The sequence below is a fragment of the Arachis ipaensis genome, chromosome B9 (assembly GCF_059453495.1).
Source record: "Arachis ipaensis isolate K30076 ecotype BB chromosome B9, ASM5945349v1, whole genome shotgun sequence".
In the NCBI taxonomy this organism is placed as follows: domain Eukaryota; kingdom Viridiplantae; phylum Streptophyta; class Magnoliopsida; order Fabales; family Fabaceae; genus Arachis; species Arachis ipaensis.
This window is the reverse complement of record NC_142444.1, coordinates 95,017,337-95,035,928: the sequence shown is the minus strand read 5'-3', so window position 1 is coordinate 95,035,928 and position 18,592 is coordinate 95,017,337. Positions and strand designations below refer to the sequence as shown.

General features: G+C 38.9%; 1 non-coding gene across 1 annotated transcript; it reads left to right on the top strand.

Moving 5' to 3' along the window:
- Window positions 1-2,349: 2,349 nt before the first annotated feature.
- LOC148545528 (small nucleolar RNA R71) lies at window positions 2,350-2,456 on the top strand. Its single transcript, XR_015901111.1, has one exon. It is a non-coding gene; the product is annotated as a small nucleolar RNA R71 (small nucleolar RNA).
- The last annotated feature ends 16,136 nt before the right edge of the window (window positions 2,457-18,592 follow it).

The following is an 18,592-nucleotide window of genomic DNA, read 5'->3' as shown; positions in this document are numbered from 1 at the left end:
GGTGTAAAAGATTTGTTCAAGGCCCCTAAGAGTGACATGATATGGGTTACGTTGATGTTCTCTTAGTGTGCCTTGAACACCAAACTTGTTCTTCACTATATGTTGCACACAAGGATTCATTCAAGTCCATGTCAAGTTGATTTGAAATCCCTGAACCTTGCATTATTAACTACTTTTAAAAGCATGTAAAACATGGGTTACCTCCCATGAAGCACTTCTTTAGCGTCACTAGCTTGACATTTGCCTTTGTCATAGCGGTTGGTAATGCTTCAGATCTTCCCCTCTTGCAGTAGACCTATATCCATTGGCTTCATCAAGGTTCTCTACATGTTCTAGAGAGAGAACTCTGTTGATGGTAAAGACCTTAGGTAGCTGAGATGGGATGGTGGGGAAATCGGGGGGAATAGCTGGGAAGTAAGCTGAGATTGCTTTATCCCCTGGAGAGAAGTCCTCTGTAGGGATCTTCTTGTTCCTCCACCTCCTTGGTGCCTTCTTCTTTGTCCCTTTTGATGTTGCCTTGCTCTTTGTGACTTCCTCTTCTAAGGGAATTTTGTTGCTGGTCTCATATGACTCTGGTGGTTTAGGTTCCTCCTTATTTTTCTTGAGCTGTGACAGCTGCTGATTGCCTTGTTCTTCAACCAAGTGGTTTCCCAGAGGTGTTGGTTGTGCTTCAGTGCTTGCCTCCTCCCTCAGTATCTCATTATGATCTGTTTCTTGTGAGAGTTTGAAGACATTGAAGCTGAGTTGTTCATCATGGATCCTCAAAATTAGCTCCCCTCGCTCCACATCTATAAGTACTCTGGCTGTAGCTAAGAACGGTCTTCCCAATATGATTGGGTGAGTGTGACTTTCTTCCATGTCCAAGATGACAAAGTCTGTGGGAAGGAAGTATTTTCCCACCTTCACCAGCACATTTTCAACCACTCCTACTGCTTATTTTTGAGTTTTGTCAACCAGCCTGATAACTACATCTGTGGGTATTATCTCATTGATCTGCAACCTTTTCATAAGGGATAAAGGCATTAAGTTGATGCTTGCTCCCAAATCACAGAATGCTTTATCAAACATTGTTTCTCCTATGGCACAGGGGATGTGAAAACTCCTTGGGTCCTTCCTTTTCATAGGCAACTCTGGTTGAATGAGAGCACTGCACTCCTTATTCATCACTATTGTTTGTCCTTCCTTGAGTGAGCTTTTCCTGGTCAGCAGCTCCTTCATATACTTAATATATGAGGGCATTTGTTGGAGGGCCTTGATGAATGGTATGTTTACATGGAGGGATGCAAACAGGTCAAGAAACCTTGAGTATATTCTCTTCTCTATAGCACCATTGAGTAATTGGGGAAACGGTGCATAGAGTTTTAGCAGCTCCTTCTGTGTCAGCTCTTTTTGTGAAATTTTGGGTTCTTGGTGATCCTTTTCCTGTTTCTCTGCTGATGTCTCTCCAAGTTGTTCTAATGGCTTGTTTTGCTTTTCCTCAGTCTCCTTATTACTTATAGTAACCATCTTGCAGTCTTCCCATCTGACTTTCTTTGCTTTACCTCTCGGATTTTTCTCTGTGTCACTTGGGAAGCTATTAGTAGGTCTGGAAATATTTTCAGATAAGTATCCCACTTGAAATTCCAGCCTCTTGATGGTGTCCCCCTAGTTCTTGATACTAGCTCGCACCTCCTCTTTGAACACCTTATTATCTTGAATCTCTTTGCATATGCCTTCAAGCAGAATCTCAATTTTGGAGAGTCTTTCTTCAGATGATGGTGAGTTGAGAGTGAATGGGTGAGTTGGGTCATTTTGGTTTTGGTATGGATGTGGAGAGGTGTTGTTAGGGTGGTGCTGATATGATCTCTGTGTGGAATGTTGGTGAGCTGCATGGTTGTTGGGGTTGTGACGTCTCTGATCTTGGCTTTGATCTTGTTGATTTCCCCACCCAAAGTTTGGGTGATTCTTCCAACCAGGGTTGTACATTTTGGAGTAAGGATCATGGGTCTGCCTGGGTGATTTTCCAATGTAGTTGGCTTGTTCTTGCTCCTCCTCTGCTTCAGCATTCACTCCCTCTTGGGTTGCTGATGAGGTGGTGATTGCTGCCACTTGGTGAGGTCAACCAGCTGCTTGGTAATAAGCTTGTTTTGGGCTAGCAGTGTATCCATATTGTTTAGCTCCATCACTCCTCTAGTGTTGCCTCTTTCAGAAGCATAGAAGTAGTCATTCTCCACTATAGTCTCAATGACATCTATGGCTTCTTCAATGGTCTTCTTCTTGTTCAGAGATCCCCCAGATGAATGGTCTACTGCCTTCTTTGATTCATAAGAGAGGCCTTCATAGAAAATGTGTAGTTGCACCCATTCATTGAACATATCTGGTGGACACCTTCTTGTCAGGTCCTTAAACCTCTCCCATGCTTCATATAGAGTCTCACCATCCTGCTGCCTGAATGTTTGCACCTCAGTTCTCAGCCTGTTGATCCGTTGAGGAGGATAGAATCTTGCCAAGAATTTGTTCACCACATCTTCCCAGGTTACTAAACTCTCCTTTGGGAAGGATTCCAGCCATTTAGATGCCTTGTCCTTAAGTAAGAAAGGGAACAGAAGTAGTCTATAGGTGTCAGGATGAACACCATTAGACTTTAAAATATCACATATCCTCAGGAAGGTGGTTAGATGTTGATTTGGGTCTTCTTGGACACTTCCTCCGAATGAACAATTGTTCTGAACAAGGGTGATGAGTTGTGGCTTTAGTTCAAAGTTGTTGGCATGTATGGTTGGCCTTTGGATGCTGCTTCCATAGTTTCCTGGGTTTGGGTTGATGTAAGAACCCAGAACTCTTCTCTCTTATCCAGCCTGATGCGCTAGACCTTCTCTGCCATGGTTGTGAGCCTCTTCTTCATGATGATTCTCCATGTTTTCATCCATGTCTGGTTCAAAGTACTCCTCCTCTTCCTTAGCACCAACTACTCTCTTTCCTCTTGCTTCCCTCCTTAATCTAAGGAAGGTCCTCTCAGGTTCAGAATCAAAGGAAGTTGAAGCCCTGCTTCTTCTCCCTGTCATACAACCAACAAGGCACAAGCAAGGAAATAGATGCAGAAAGTACTCTTGTTAAAATTGCTGTTAGTGTGAGTGATGCAATATATCAAACAGTTAGTGGGTTAGTGAACTAACTGGTAAATAACTAAGAAAAAGGAGTAGGGGGGAAGGGAGGAAAATAACTAAAACTAAAAGTAATCAACTCAAACAGAAATTTAAATCAAACAAAAGAAAAATGCTCAATCTAGTTATCCTCCAATTAAGTCATTGTTGATACGAAATCAATCCCCGGCAACGGTGCCATAAACTTGATAGCACGGAAACTTGTCTCTCAACAATTTTCCTTCGGCAAGTATACCGAATTGTCGTCAAGTAAAAACTCACAATAGAGTGAGGTCGAATCCCACATGGATTGATTGGTCAAGCAACTTTAATTAGAGGAATGTTCTAGTTGAGCGAAGCAGAATTTGGTTTGAGAGTTGCAGGAAATTAAATGGCGGGAAAGTAAATAGCAGAAAATGTAAATGCTGGAAGTAAAGAGTTGAAAGTAAATAACGGAAAGTAAATTGCAGAATTGTAAATGGGAATGGGGAAGATGCTCATGAAAGTAAATTGTAGAAATTAAAGAGAATGGGTAAGATCAGAAATGGGGATTCATTGGGCTTAGGAGATGTTGCATTCTCCGTATCAAGTTCATTTTCATCTCTTCCTTAATCAATGCATTCATTGATCTCCTTGGCAATCTTAAGTGATCGAATTCCAGTTCCTTGGTAATTCAATCTCTCAAATCTTGATCAATAGCCAATTCCTTGGTCAATTGCTCATGAGAAGAGATGAAGTATGGTCACTGATTATACCACATGCATTCCCAAATCAAGTGTTGGTAGGATTATAGTCACCATACCCAACCAAACCCAATTTGGTCCAACATGAGAAAGCATTTATAGCATGATCTCTTCATTCCTCTTCCAAGGTTCAGAAGAGATCCAAGTATGAATAGCTTCTTTTCCAAGATAACTACCCAATTGGATGAAGATTGAAAGCTTTCTAGTAAAATCAAGAGAAAAGATAGAAGAAGAGTAATGAAAATTAGTATTGATCCATCAAATTACAACAGAGCTCCCTAATCCAATGAAAGTGGTTTAGTTGCTCATAGCTCTTGAAATGGAAAACAAAGATGGAGAATACATCATGAAAACTAGAACTAGAAGTGCAGAGTAAATTATACAGAAAGTAGTTCTCAATTTCCAATCCCCCAAAAGGCTCCTTTTTTCCTGATTCAAAACTACCCCTATATATACTACTCTTCTGATCTTCTAGTTGATTCTTCAAGTCTTGGATATGGGCCTCTGGATCTTGAGTTTAAAGAAGTTATCTTCTGCAGTGGGTTTAGCTTTACTTGCAGAGAGAAAGTGTGAAGTAGGAAGGGTCTTTAGCTCAGGACGTTAGTGGCGTTAATGTTAAGTGAGAGTGTGGGTTTGAGAACATTAGTGACAATCACCTTTTTCACTAACGTTCCTCTCCCAGGGATGATCCACGTTAACTTCAATGTTAGTGGCACCAACGTGACCACTAACGTTGCCTCTTGGTCCTTCGCACACTTTATTGGGACTCACCTTTTCCAATAACGTTGAGAGTCCTCCCTCCCTACGTTAGAGTTCATGTTAACTTAGTTAACGTGGCTCTTAACGTAGGCTTGCCAATTCTTCGAGAACGTTAGTGACACTTACCTTTGTCACTAACATTCCAAGGTGCCCCTACTTTCCACGTTAGAGTCCACGTTAACTAAGTTAACGTGGCTTCTAACGTGGTAATGATAGCCATCTCCAACGTTAGTAACAAAGGTGAGTGTCACTAATGTTGGCTTATCATCTCCTTTATCCATGTTAGCTTCCACGTTAACCCACGTTAACTAAGTTAACGTGGGAGCTAACATTGCTCATAGTGACTTGTGGTGGTACATCCCAACGTTAGTGACAAAGGTAAGTGTCACTAACGTTGGCGATCACTTGCTTTCTCCACGTTGGCTTCCATGTTAACTAAGTTAACGTGGCAACTAACGTGGCTCATTGTAGCTTGGCCAACGTTAGTGACAAAGGTGAGTGTCACTAATGTTGGCTTCTCTTTTTCTTCTCAACGTTAGAGTCCACGTTAACTGAGTTAACATGGCTCTTAACGTTGCCACTTATGAGCTTGGTCCAACGTTAGTGACAAAGGTGAGTGTCACTAACGTTGGCCTTATTTCTTTCTTCCACGTTAGAGTTCACGTTAACTTAATTAACGTGACTCTTAACGTGGGCTATGATTGCTTTCAAGGACGTTATTGGCGATTACTTTTCTCATTAACGTTGTGATACATGCGAAATTGTTACTCTGAGGTTGTAAAATTTGTTGTTCGTTCTCTCCCTGGCAATGGCGCCAGTAACTGGTGCACAGAACCATGGTCCAAACATAACTTCACAACTTCGCACAACTAACCAGCAAGTGCACTGGGTCGTCCAAGTAATAAACCTTACATGAATAAGGGTCGATCCCACGGAGATTGTTGGTATGAAGCAAGCTATGGTCATCTTGTAAATCTCAGTCAGGCGGATATCAAATAGTTATGGAGTTTTCGAAAATAAATAATAAATAAACAGAAAATAAAGATAGAAACACTTATGTAATTCATTGGTGAGAATTTTAGATAAGCGTATAGAGATGCTTTCGTTCTTCTGAACTTCTGCTTTCCTGCTGTCTTCATCCAATCAGTCTTACTCCTTTCCTTGGCAAGCTTTATGTAAGGGCATCACCGTTGTCAATGGCTACATCCCATCCTCTTGTGAAAAAGGTCCAAATGCTCTGTCACGGCACGGCTAATCATCTGAGGTTCTCAATCATACTGGAATAGGATTCACCCTGCTTTTGCGTCTGTCACTACGCCCAGCACTCGCGAGTTTGAAGATCGTCACAGCCATCCCTTCCCAGATCCTACTCGGAATACCACAGACAAGGTTTAGACTTTCCGGATCTCAGGAATGGACATCCATGGGTTCTAACTTATACCACGAAGACACTAATAACTCGGACTCGGTCCTCTGTATTAGATATCTAAGAGATACTGATTCTGCCTTGTTTGCATGTAGAACGGAAGTGTTTGTCAGGCACGCGTTCATAAGTGAGAATGATGATGAGCGTCACATAATCATCACATTCATCATGTTCTTGGGTGCGAATAGATATCTTAGAAGCGGAATAAGTTGAATTGAATAGAAAACAGTAGTACTTTGCATTAATTCATGAGGAACAGCAGAGCTCCACACCTTAATCTATGGAGTGTAGAAACTCTACCGTTGAAAAATACATGAGTGAATATAGGGTAAGCATGGCCGAGTGGCCAGCCTCCCATGGAGGTCTAGAGATCTAAAAATGATCAAAAGATGGTTCAAAAGATGATAAGATATAAATACAATAGTAAAAAGTCCTATTTATACTAAACTAGTTACTAGGGTTTACAGAAGTAAGTAATTGATGCATAAATCCACTTCCGGGGCCCACTTTGTGTGTGCTTGGGCTGAGCTTGAATGTTACACATGCAGAGGCTCTTTCTGGAGTTGAACGCCAGGTTGTAACGTGTTTCTGGCGTTCAACTCTGGTTCGTGACGTGTTTCTGACGTTTAACTCCAGACTACAGCGTAGAACTGGTGTTCAACGCCCTTTTGCGTCATCTAAACTCGGCCAAAGTATGGACTATTATATATTGCTGGAAAGCCCTGGATGTCTACTTTCCAACGCAATTAGAAGCGCGCCAGTTTGAGTTCTGTAGCTCCAGAAAATCCACTTTGAGTGCAGGGAGGTCAGAGTCCAACAGCATCAGCAGTCCTTCTTCAACCTCTGAATCTGATTTTTTTTGCTCAAGTCCCTCAATTTCAGCCAGAAAATACCTGAAATCACAGAAAAACACACAAACTCATAGTAAAGTCCAGAAATGTGAATTTAACATAAAAACTAATAAAAACATCCCTAAAAGTAATTAGATCCTACTAAAAGCATACTAAAAACAATGCCAAAAAGCGTATAAATTATCCGCTCATCACAACACCAAACTTAAATTGTTGCTTGTCCCCAAGCAACTGAAAATCAAATAGGATAAAAAGAAGAGAATATACTATAAATTCCAAATTATCAATGAAACATAGCTCCAATCAGATGAGCGGGACTTGTAGCTTTTTACCTCTTGAATAGTTTTGGCATCTCACTTTATCCATTGAAGTTCAGAATGATTGGCATCTATAGGAACTCAGAGTTCAGATAGTGTTATTGATTCTCCTAGTTCAGTATGTTGATTCTTGAACACAGCTACTTTATGAGTCTTGGCCGTGGCCCTAAGCACTTTGTTTTCTAGTATTACCACCGGATACATAAATGCCATAGACACATAACTGGGTGAACCTTTTCAGATTGTGACTTAGCTTTGCTAAAGTCCCCAATTAGAGGTGTCCAGGGTTCTTAAGCACACTCTTTTTTTTGCTTTGGACCTTGACTTTAACCGCTCAGTCTCAAGTTTTCACTTGACACCTTCACGCCACAAGCACATGGTTAGGGACAGCTTGGTTTAGCCGCTTAGGCCAGGATTTTATTCCTTTAGGCCCTCCTATCCACTGATGCTCAAAGCCTTGGGATCCTTTTTATTACCCTTGCCTTTTGGTTTTAAGGGTTATTGGCTTTTTGCTCTTGCCTCTTGGTTTTAAGAGCTTTTGGCTTTTTCTGCTTGCTTTTTCTTTTTCTAAATTTTTTATTTTTTTTATTTTTTTCGCTATATTTTTTTTTCTGCAAGCTATTTATATTCACTACTTTTTCTTGCTTCAAGAATCATTTTTATGATTTTTTAGATTATCAAATAACATGTCTCCTTGTCATCATTCTTTCAAGAGCCAACATATTTAACATTCCTAAACAACAACTTCAAAAGACATATGCACTGTTCAAGCATTCATTCAGAAAACAAAAAGTATTGTCACCACATTAATATAATTAAACTAAGTTCAAGGATAAATTCGAAACTCATGTACTTCTTGTTCTTTTGAATAAAAACATTTTTCATTTAAGAGAGGTGATGGATTCATAGGACATTCATAACTTTAAGACAAAGTTACTAAATACTAATGATCATGTAATAAGACACAAACATGGATAAGAACTTAACATAAAGAAAACAAAAAACAGAGAATTTAAGAACAAGGAATGAGTCCACCTTAGTGATGGTGGCGTTTTCTTCTTGAGGGACCAATGATGTCCTTGAGCTCTTCTATGTCTCTTCCTTGTCTCCGTTGCTTGATCCCTAGTGATTTTGGTGCTCCTATCCTTAGTTGCTCCCAATAATTGTGTGGGGGAAAATGTATCCCCTGAGGTATCTCAGGGATCTCTTGATTTGCAGTCAAATGTTATACCACTGAGCTATAGATCCTTTACATGAATCTCTCCATCTCCCATGACTTGGAGGTGGAAGCTTTTGTCTTCCCTTTTCTTTTCTCTTTTTTTTTTTTGAGGTTTCTCTGGCCTTAGGTGCCATCAATAGTTATGGAAAAGCAAAATAAGCAATGCTTTTACCACACCAAACTTAGAATGTTGCTCGCCCTCGAGCAGGAGAAGAAAGAATAGATGAAGAAGAAGATGTGGAAGAAACTAGGATTATGAGGAGGGAAGGTGGGGATCCTGTGGGATCCACAGATCCTGAGATGATCCTGTGAGGTTCACAGATCTTGAGGTGTCAAGGATTTACATCCCTGCACCAATTAGGCATGTAAAATGCCTTTGCATGCAATTCTGGCGTTTAAACGCCGAACTGATGCTTGTTCTGGGCGTTCAACGCCCAGATGCAGCATATTTCTGGCGTTGAACGCCAGCTTCATGCTTGTTTCTGGCATTCAGTGCCAGCTCCATGCTCTGTTCTGGCGTTGAACACCAGCCAGATGCTCCTTACTGGCGTTTGAACGCCAGTGAACTCCTCCTCCAGGGTGTGCTGTTTTTAATGCTGTTTTTGATTTTTCTTCAATTTTTTCAGTTGTTTTTGTGACTCCACATGATCATGAACCTATGAAGACATATAACTAATAAAAAATATAATTAAATAAAAATTGGGTTGCCTCCCAACAAGCGCTTCTTTAATGTCAATAGCTTGATAGTGGGCTCTCATGGAGCCTCAGAGATGTTCAGAGCATTGTTGAGACTCCCCAACACCAAACTTAGAGTTTGGATATAGGAGTTCAACACCAAACTTAGAGTTTGACTGTGGGGGCTTTGGTTGACTCTGTTTTGAGAGAAGCTTACTGTGCCTCTTTTCCATGTTTACAGAAGGATGTCCTTGAGTTTTAAACTCAAGGGAGTCCTCATTCAATTGAAGGACTAGTTCACCTCTGTTAACATCAATCACAGCTCTTGCTGTGGCTAGGAAGGGTCTTCCAAGGATGATGGATTCATCCTCATCTTTTCCAGTATCTAGGATTATGAAATCAGCAGGGATGTAAAGGCCTGCAACCTTTACTAACATGTCATCTACTTGTCCATAAGCCTGTTTTCTGGAATTGTCTGCCATCTCTAATGAGATTTTAGCAGCTTGTACCTCAAAAATTCCCAATTTCTCCATTACAGAGAGTGGCATGAGGTTTATTCCTGACCCCAGGTCACATAGAGCCTTCTCAAAGGTCATGGTGCCTATAGTACAAGGTATTAGGAACTTTCCAGGATCCTGTTTCTTCTAAAGCAATCTCAGTTGATCCAATGCATTTAGTTCATTGGTGAACAGGGAAGGTTCATCTTCCCAAGTCTCTTTACCAAATAAATTGGCATTCAGCTTCATGATTGCACCAAGGAACTTGGCAACTTGCTCTTCAGTAACATCCTCATTCTCTTCAGAAGAAGAATACTCATCAGAGCTCATGAAGGGCGTAAGGAGGTTCAATGGAATCTCTATGGTCTCTAGATGAGCCCCAGAGTCCTTTGGTTCCTCAGAGGAAAACTCCTTATTGATCACTGGACGTCCCAGGAGGTCTTCCTCCTTGGGATTCACGTCCTTCTCCTCTCTTGTGGGTTCGGCCATGATGGTCAATTCAATGGCCTTGCACTCTCCTTTTGGATTCTCTTCTGTATTGCTTGGGAGAGTACTAGGAGGGGTTTCAATGATTCTTTTACTCAGCTGGCCCACTTGTGCTTCCAAATTTCTAATGGAGGACTTTGTTTCATTCATGAAACTCACAGTGGCCTTAGATAGATCAGAGACTAAGTTTGCTAAATTAGAGGTATTTTGTTCAGAGTTCTCTGTCTGTTGCTGAGTGAATGATGGAAAAGGCTTGCAATTGCTAAACCTGTTTCTTCCACCATTATTAAAGCCTTGTTGAGGCTTTTGTTGATCCTTCCATGAGAGATTTGGGTGATTTCTCCATGAGGGATTATAGGTGTTTCCATATGGTTCACCCATGTAATTCACCTCTGCTATTGCAGGGTTTTCAGGATCATAAGCTTCTTCTTCAGAAGATGCCTCTTGAGTACTGTTGGATGCAGCTTGCATTCCATTCAGACTCTGAGAAATCATATTGACTTGCTGAGTCAATATTTTGTTCTGAGCCAATATGGCATTCAGAGTATCAATTTCAAGAACTCCCTTCTTCATAGGTGTCCCATTACTCACAGGATTCCTCTCAGAAGTGTACATGAACTGGTTATTAGCAACCATGTCAATGAGTTCTTGAGCTTCTGCAGGCGTTTTCTTTAGGTGAATGGATCCACCTGCAGAAGTATCCAATGGAATCTTAGCTAATTCAGACAGACCATCATAGAATATATCCAAGATGGTCCATTCTGAAAGCATGTCAGAAGGACACTTTTTGGTCAGTTGCTTGTATCTCTCCCAAGCTTTATAGAGGGATTCACCTTCTTTCTATCTGAAGGTTTGAACATCCACTCTAAGCTTACTAAGCTTTTAAGGAGGAAAGAACTTGGCTAAGAAAGCCGTGACCAGCTTATCCCAAGAGTTCAAGCTATCTTTAGGTTGAGAGTCCAACCACACTCTAGCTCTGTCTCTTATAGCAAAAGGGAAAAGCATGAGCTTGTAGACTTCAGGATCTACTCTATTAGTCTTAACAATATCACAGATCTGCAAAAATTCAGCTAAGAACTGAAAAGGATCTTCAGATGGAAGTCCATGAAACTTGCAGTTTTGTTGCATCAGAGAAACTAATTGAGGTTTCAGCTCAAAATTGTTTGCTCCAATGGCAGGAATGGAGATGCTTCTTCCATGTAAATTGGAATTAGGTGCAGTGAAGTCACCAAGCATCCTCCTTGCATTAGTATTATTTTCGGCTGCCATATCCTCTTCTTGTTCAAAAATTTCTGTAAGGTTATCTCTGGATTGTTGTATTTTAGCTTCTCTTAGTTTCCTCTTCAGAGTCCTTTCAGGTTTAGGGTCTGCTTCAACAAGAATATTCTTGTCCTTGCTCCTGCTCATATGAAAAAGAGGGAACAGAAAAATAATAATAATAGGGATCCTTTTTGCCCAGGTATAGAGGTTCCCTTGTGTGAGTAGAAGAAGAAAAGAATGTAATGTAAAGAAGGGAAGTAGAGAAAATTCGAACACAGATGGAAGAGGGGGTTCGAATTTGGGTGAGATGAAGTGTTAGTAGATAAATAAATAAATGGAAGGAGATGAGAGAGAGAGAGAAATTTCGAAAATTATTTTTTGAAAAATGGTTAGTGATTTTCGAAAATTAAAAGAAGAAATAAATTAAAATTGAATTTTTGAAACAATTAGTTAATTAAAAAGAATTTTTGAAAAAGAGGGAGATATTTTCGAAAATTAGAGAGAGGGAGTTAGTTAGGTAGTTTTGAAAAAGATAAGAAACAAACAAAAAGTTAGTTAGTTAGTTAAAACAAATTTTGAAAACCAATTTTGAAAAGATAAGAAGATAAGAAGTTAGAAAAGATATTTTAAAATCAAATTTTTGAAAAAGATAAGATTTTAAAAAGATATGATAGAAAGATATGATTAGAATTAGTTTTGAAAAAGATTTGATCTTTAAAATCACAATTAATGACTTGACTCACAAGAAATCATAAGATATGATTCTAGAACTTAAAGTTTGAATCTTTCTTAACAAGTAAGTAACAAACTTGAAATTTTTTTTGAATCAAAACATTAATTGTTGATGATATTTTCGAAAATATGATGTAAAATTAAGAAAAAGATTTTTGAAAAATATTTTTGGAATTTTCGAGAATAGATAAGAAAAATGAAAAAGATTTTATTTTTGAAAAAGATTTTTGAAAAGATAAGATTTTTAAATTGAAAATTTGATTTGACTCATAAGAAACAATTGAATTTTAAAAATTTTTGAAAAAGTCAATCCAAATTTTCGAATTTTATGAGAGAAAAAAAGGAAAGATATTTTTTTGATTTTTGAATTTTTAATGATGAAAGAGAAAAACATGAAAATGTTCAATGCATGGAAATTTTAGATCAAAACAATGAATGCATGCAAGGATGCTATGAATGTCAAGATGAGCACCAAGAACACTTTGAAGATCATGATGAACATCAAGAACATTCTTTTTTGAAAATTTTTAATGCAAAGAAAACATGCAAGACACCAAACTTAGAAATTTTTCATGTATAGACACTATGAATGCAAGAATACATATGAAAAACAAGATACAACACAAAACAATAAAATATGAAGATCAATCAAGAAGGTTTATCAAGAACAACTTGAAGATCATGATGAATTCAATGCATGAATGCAATTTTCGAAAAATGCAAGATGAGTATGCAATTGACACCAAACTTAAAAATTGACTCAAGACTCAAGCAAGAAACACAAAATATTTTTTTTTTGATTTTTACGATTTTATGATTTTTTTTTTGGATTTTTCGAAAATTATTTGAAAAAGAAAAATAAGGATTCCAAAATTTTTAATATGAATTCCAGGAATCTTACACTCTTAGTCTAAAGCTCTAATCTGAGGGTTAGACATGGCTTAATAGCTAGTCAAGCTTTAGCATGTAAATCAGGTGGATCTGGAACAGCAGCAGGTGGATTAACAACAACTAGCTTGCTCTTGATAATGTTGGGTTGGAAGCCCCAGTCCAAATAAATTTAGACATGGCTTTACAGCCAGCTAGGCTTCACATGCTTCATGAAACTCTAGAATTCATTCTTAAAAATTCTGAAGAACATAATAAAAATTTTTGAAAAGAATTTTTATTTTTTTCGAAAACAGATGAGAAATTTTTGAAAGATTTTTGAAAATTTTTGAAAATAAAACAAAAAGAAAATTACCTAATCTGAGCAACAAGATGAACCGTCAGTTGTCCAAACTCGAACAATCCCCGGCAACGGCGCCAAAAACTTGATACATGCGAAATTGTTATTTTGAGGTTCTAAAATTTGTTGTTCGTTCTCTCCCTGGCAATGGCGCCAATAACTGGTGCACAGAACCATGGTCCAAACATAACTTCATAACTTCGCACAACTAACCAGCAAGTGCACTGGGTCGTCCAAGTAATAAACCTTACGTGAGTTATGGTCGATCCCACAGAGATTGTTGGTATGAAGCAAGCTATGGTCATCTTGTAAATCTCAGTCAGGTAGATATCAAATAGTTATGGAGTTTTTGAAAATAAATAATAAATAAACAGAAAATAAAGATAGAAACACTTATGTAATTCATTGGTGAGAATTTCAGATAAGCGTATAGAGATGCTTTCGTTCTTCTGAACTTCTGCTTTCCTGCTGTCTTCATCCAATCAGTCTTACTCCTTTCCATGGCAAGCTTTATGTAAGGGCATCACCGTTGTCAATGGCTACATTCCATCCTCTTGTGAAAAAGGTCCAAATGCTCTGTCACGGCACGACTAATCATCTGAGGTTCTCGATCATACTGGAATAGGATTTACCCTCTTTTTGCATCTGTCATTACGCCCAGCACTCATGAGTTTGAAGATCGTCACAGCCATCCCTTCCCAGATCCTACTCGGAATACCACAGACAAGGTTTAGACTTTCCGGATCTCAGGAATGGCCATCCGTGGGTTCTAACTTATACCACGAAGACACTAATAACTCGGACTCGGTCCTCTGTATTAGATATCTAGGAGATACTCATTCTACCTTGTTTGCATGTAGAACGGAAGTGTTTGTCAGGCACGCGTTCATAAGTGAGAATGATGATGAGCGTCACATAATCATCACATTCATCATGTTCTTGGGTGCGAATGGATATCTTAGAAGCAGAATAAGTTGAATTGAATAGAAAACAGTAGTACTTTGCATTAATTCATGAGGAACAGCAGGGCTCCACACCTTAATCTATGGAGTGTAGAAACTCTACCGTTGAAAAATACATAAGTGAATATAGGGTAAGCATGGCCGAGTGGCCAGCCTCCCATGGAGGTCTAGAGATCTAAAAATGATCAAAAGATGGTTCAAAAGATGATAAGATGTAAATACAATAGTAAAAAGTCCTATTTATACTAAACTAGTTACTAGGGTTTATAGAAGTAAGTAATTGATGCATAAATCCACTTCCGGGGACCACTTGGTGTGTGCTTGGGATGAGCTTGAATGTTACACGTGCAGAGGCTCTTTCTGGAGTTGAACGCCAGGTTGTAACGTGTTTCTGGCGTTCAACTCTGGTTCGTGACGTGTTTCTGGCGTTTAACTCCAGACTGCAGCATAGAACTGGCGTTCAACGCCCTTTTGCGTCGTCTAAACGCGGCCAAAGTATGGACTATTATATATTTCTGGAAAGCCCTAGATGTCTACTTTCCAACGCAATTGGAAGCGCGCCATTTTGAGTTCTGTAGCTCCAGAAAATCCACTTTGAGTGCAGGGAGGTCAGAGTCCAACAGCATCAGCAGTCCTTCTTCAACCTCTGAATCTGATTTTTTTTGCTCAAGTCCCTCAATTTCAGCCAGAAAATACCTGAAATCACAGAAAAACACACAAACTCATAGTAAAGTCTAGAAATGTGAATTTAACATAAAAACTAATAAAAACATCCCTAAAAGTAACTAGATCCTACTAAAAACATACTAAAAACAATGCTAAAAAGCGTATAAATTATCCGGTCATCACGTTGCAAGCTAGCTCCCATTCCACGTTAGTGGTCACGTTAGTTAGACTAACGTGGCTGCTAACGTGGCTCTTTCTTGCTTCCTTTATCCTAAAATCAAGCAGTAAAGTGCATCAAAGTTCTAATCCACATCATGAGACATGCATCATCCAATTTGTCATCTAATTCATGCAAAATTCTCATGAAATCATGTAAAGTGCTCAATGTATGCTTAAATTAATATGTAAGTGAAATTCTACCCAAAACTTGCTTATTTCCTAAGAAAATTCATGAAACTACCCTAAAACAGTAAAGAAAAGGTCAGTGAAACTGGCCAAAATGCCATGGCATCAAAAACACACAAACTCAAAGTAGAATCCAAAAATGTGAACACTAAAACCTATGAAAACTTAATAAAACTTAAATAAAACATAATAAAAACTATATGAAAATGATGGCAAAAAGCGTATAAAATATCCGCTCATCAGAACACCAAACATAAACTGTTGCTTGTCCCCAAGCAACCAAAAACAAAGGTGGATAAAAATAAGAGAAGGATACAATAAATCTCAGAGTTTTCAATGAAACTCAGTTTCAATTAGATGAGCGGGACTAGTAGCTTTTTGCCTCTGAACAGTTTTGGCATCTCACTATCCATTGAAGCTCAGAATGATTAGCATATCTAGGAACTGATGACAAGTCATCTTATGCTAGTTTCACAAGCATTTTTCATTTGTTTCGTTAGGTTTTATGCACTTTCTTGTACAATAAGTAAGTAATTAGAGTGGACATGTTTATTTTGATTCAATCAAACATCATTTATTTTATACAAAATCATGAGATTTATGCAAGACTTAGGTGGTTATTATGAATGATGCAAATTCTTATGATTTTGGTGAGACTTTGATGGCATGTTTGATTGATGACAGGAGAAAAGATGATGAAAGGTAAAAGCAACAAAAGTGAGGTGCAGGTGAACACTACGTTCACCAGTGATGCGCACGCGTACAAGGCGCTTACACGCAGGATAACACTTTTGGAGATCCACGCGTACACATGCATCGCGCGCACGCGTGGAAGGAGGATCAACGTTCACCAGCAACGAACGCTATGTTTACTTTGAATGAACGCCTACGATACTTTCAGAGTTGGAATTTGAATTTGGTCACCGACGCGCACGCGTCGATGTGACATAAGTGATGGTTGGCGCAAACGCGTACATGATGCTGGGTCTTAGAAGTGGGAATTTACCATCCACGCGCACGCGCAAAGGACACGCACGCATGAGGAGCGTTCATGCCGCGAACGTAGCGTTCAGTTAATTAACGCTGCCAAGGGACGCGCACGCGTGAAGATGGCGCGCAAGCATGGCTGAGGTTGAAGACAATGACAATGCGCATGCGTATATGACGCGCACGCGTCAATGTGCAAAAATGCAAGGGACGCACGGGCGCAAAGCACGCATACGGGTGGGTGAATGAACACTGCGCTCAATTTGAGAACGCTCCGTTCTCTTGGAAGCTGCAACTATCTTAACCCACTGAAACAGAGGCCAAAAAGCCCACTCCAAGTACTTGACGACTGAATTAGAAAGTGTATAAATAGGAGAAAATTTGATTTCATTGGGACATTGACCTTTGGCCTTTTTTTAGGGGGATTTTCCTTTTTATGTTTCTGGGAGCTTTTCTTTGAGGAATTCTGGAGAATTTTAGATCTAAGTTTAGTTTGCTTTCTATTTTCCTTCTATTCTTCATCTTTTGCATTTTCTTTTCTGTTGTTGGTAGTGGGGGATTTCTTTTATTTTACTTCTTGTTTTTTAGAATTTGGGAATTGAGGATCTGATCTCAACTTTCTTTCTGTTTCTTTTTCTTCTTCTGCAATTTTCCATTCCTGTTTTAGAATTGAAGATCTGATCTCAATTTTCTTTCTGTCTTTCTTCTTTTGTAATTTTCCATTTCTGTTTTAGAATTTGAGATTTGATCTGAGTTGTCTTTTTGCTTTTATTCTTCTACACCTTTTCCGTTTCTGTTTTGGTACTGGAATCCTGATTGATCTGTTTTTCTTCAAAATTCCTTCACCTTAGAGTTCTTTGATTTACTACAATTTACATTTTCCAATTCTGTTTAATTTCCAGCACCCAAATCCCTTTATTGTTCATGCAATTTAAGTTTCCTGGCAATTTATTTTCTGCAATTTAAATTACTTGCACTTTAAGTTTTAGTTATTTACTTTTCTTGCAATTTAAGTTTCAACTCTTTTAAATCTTCCTGCAATTTACTTTTCTGTCAAATTTTTATTCTGCACTCTAGCTTAATTGCAATTTCCCTTTTGTTAATCAAATGTCACCAAATTCATCAAATATTCACTTAACTAAATTCATCACCCAACTAAAATTGCTCAATCCATCAATCCCTGTGGGATTGACCTCACTCCTGTGAGTTATTACTACTTGATACGACCCGGTACACTTACCGGTGAGTTTGTGTGGAATCATTTTTCCCTCATCAAGTTTTTGGCACCGTTGCCGGGGATTGATTTAGATTGACAATGATTAAGTAGGTGATAATCTAGATTAAGCATTTTTCTTTGTTTTTGTTAAGCATACTAACTGTTTGAGATTTTATTTAAGCTAACCTTAACCTCACTCTAGTAGTAGAGTGCTTTGTTTTTGGTTTTTGGTTTTGTTTGTGTTGTATGCCAGGAGGAAGAAGAGGTAAATCTACCTCCTTTGATTCTGAGCCAGAGAGAACATTTTTGGGATTAAGAAGAGAAGCAAGAGGGAAGGGTATTATTGGAGAAGAAGAATCAGAAGAGGAAGACCAAGAGATGGAGGGAAATCTCCCTAATCCACTAGAGGAAGTGGCCAACAATAATGGCCCACCTCAAAGGAGAGTTCCAACCTCTTACACCTTCCCCAATCCAAGAAACTGTGGGAGCAGTATACTCACTCCCAATGTTCATGCAAATAACTTTGAGTTGAAGCCTCAACTTATTACTCTAGTGCAAAATAACTGTTCCTATAGAGGAAGTCCACTTGAAGATCCAAACCAACACTTATCCATCTTCCTGAGGATTTGTGAAACTGTCAAAACAAATGGTGTGCATCTGGATATCTATAAACTGCTGCTGTTTCCATTCTCCTTGAGGGATAAAGCTTCTCAATGGCTAGAGACATTCCCCAAAGAAAGCATCAACAATTGGGAAGATCTAGTGAGCAAATTCCTAGCCAAATTCTACCTACCTCAGAAGATCATTAGATTGAAGACAGAAGTGCAAACATTCACTCAAATGGATGGAGAATCATTGTACGATGCTTGGGAAAGATACAAGGCCTTGATCAGGAAGTGTCCACCAGAGATGTTTAGTGAATGGGATAGACTTCAAAATTTCTATGAAGGATTGACACTGAAAGCTCAAGAGGCCCTTGATTATTCAGCAGGAGGTTCAGTACAACTTATGAAGACAGCTGAGGAAGCCCAAAATCTCATA